Source organism: Pteropus alecto, unplaced genomic scaffold, assembly GCF_000325575.1.
Source record: "Pteropus alecto unplaced genomic scaffold, ASM32557v1 scaffold259, whole genome shotgun sequence".
NCBI lineage: Eukaryota > Metazoa > Chordata > Mammalia > Chiroptera > Pteropodidae > Pteropus > Pteropus alecto.
Window position 1 is genome coordinate 1,594,737 of NW_006442492.1, and position 2,273 is coordinate 1,597,009.

The 2,273-nt window shown below is 40.2% G+C and overlaps 1 pseudogene; it reads left to right on the forward strand.

Moving 5' to 3' along the window:
• The first annotated feature begins 1,554 nt into the window (after positions 1 to 1,554).
• On the forward strand, positions 1,555 to 1,673 carry LOC112471390 (annotated as a pseudogene).
• Positions 1,674 to 2,273: the final 600 nt, after the last annotated feature.

The following is a 2,273-nucleotide window of genomic DNA, read 5'->3' on the forward strand; positions in this document are numbered from 1 at the left end:
GCCTGCATTATTTCAATGTTCCCTGACTGACTCCCTGGTTCCATTTGCCTGCCCTTCAGGATTGCCATATTTTTACTCGATGTGGGACCAGCTTCTGGTTTATGGATCTTCCAGCTCTTGCTACCACCTTCAACATCTTCAGTTGCCCCATGTGAAGGGTGGACTCTGCATTAATGTAGGTAGACCTATATTCGACATTCCAAAACTCTCTGATAAGGTTCCCTAAGTGTTTGTGTTTACTTGTCAAAGAACTCATGGTGGTGGAGGCAGGAGTCCACCCCACATGCTTATTACACTTGGCTCCAGAACAAAAGCCACCATTTCCTGTATTCCAAATTTTGGGAGGCTACCTCTGCTACTGAGTATTTTTAAGACTATTCTATGCATGTAAAAATTTCAAACGTGTTCGCAATTTCTTTGATATTTTTCCCAAGAGAAAGTGGGGTTCAGTCCCTCCTTATAACCAGAGGTGCCACTAGTGTTCTTTGTCGCTGACAGATGCCTTGGAAACAACACCGTGTTATGTCTAAAGTTATGCTTGAAATAACAATAAGTCTCTGCCTGGTCACTCAGTTCACTGCCCTCGGCCACTAAGTACTATATCTGGATGACCTGAGACTGCCCTGCTGTGAGGACACCCAGGCCACATTGGCATGTCTCATGTGGGTCCCCCAGCCACGTCCAGGTCCAGCTCCAGACATAGGACTGAGTCACCTCCAGAGCATCCCAATGCCTGGTAGTCCAATCACCCCAGCAAATGGGTCTTCTCTGCTAAGACCCAACATCACAGTGAAGAAAAGTGTCAGCCTACTGCCCCTATCTGAATGCCACCCCATGACCATCAGCAAAATAACACTGGTGTTTTATGCCACTAGTTTGAATGCTTAGTTCTAAACACATGGTTTTTTAATTTTTTTTTTATATGAAGAGCAACAAGAATAACACCTTCATAGAAAATTTGAAAGGTGCAATAGAACATACATGAAGATCTGAGTGTTCATCCTTTTCCGTTCTGTAGCCTTCCAGCTTTGGCCTCTGGACTTAACAGCCGGTAAGTTTCTGCATGTCCTTTGAGATTTCTTAATTAAACCACCAGATTGCAATGACACTGTCACCTCGTGTCTCTAAGCGCTTTCCCTATATTTCTTCACTGAATCTCCATTGACCATGAACGCACAGGGAGAAGATGGCAGGAATGGAGTCCTCTGCTCCACACTGTTCTCCAACTAGGGTCTGAAACCCTCCTCATCACTGCATTGTGAACATTGTTTCTCCAACCACAGGGACACATGTTCTGAATATTCTCTTTCTTTTCATTTTGGCCTCCAATTTCTTTGTCTACACACATACACACACACACACACACACACACACACACACACTTTTCTATCAATCTGGGATCATTAAAATTCTTGTTTGGGAAAAACATGATATTACCTGTTATTTTCCACCCTCTCTCAACGGGGTAACCCCTAGAGGAAATGCAACACTGTTCATATTAATTGTAGTTTTTATAGCTCATCAATGACTTGTTTGATTTATTAAAGAAATTAGGTCTACAGCCATGCTACACTGAACAAGCCTGATCCCATCTGATCTCGTAAGCTAAGCAGGGGAGGGCTTGGTTAGTGCTTGGATGGGAGACCACCTAGGAAGACCAGGTGCTGTAGGTGTAAAATATAAAAAAATAAGAGATTGTAAACTGACAAGGTCCTTGCAATCTGTGAGGTCAACCAAGGGTTGCCTCACCTAAAAAATTAGCTGTAAGTCAGCAATAATTTGTACTATAGTGTAACATACTTGAAAAATAAACATTTTATTTTAAATATGCCTAATTTCTCATCTATATCCTAAAATTGTCACATACTCTATACTTCGGGCCTGGTTCCTTACATTCCTACGGCGAGTATTTACCACATTATCATAAGAATGGGTGTGATTGGTCCACACATGAGCCAGAACACACATTGAATTCTAGAGTCTCTGGTCATCTAAAATTTTCATTTATAAAAGCATTGATTATATATTTTCACTGAACCCACTATTAAAATATAGTCATCTTTATTCTTATTTGCTCAGTGAATAACCAGTCTCTAATATACACACTGACATAAAATTGTTCCATGAATTTGCAGAGACTGAGGAATAATTAAGTATATAGATTTAATTAGGTATATATAGATTAGGAATATAGATTTAGAGAATGATAGGATTTATATAACATAGTCATATGCTTAGAGAGAAATATAACTTTTAAAACTGATTTCTACTAA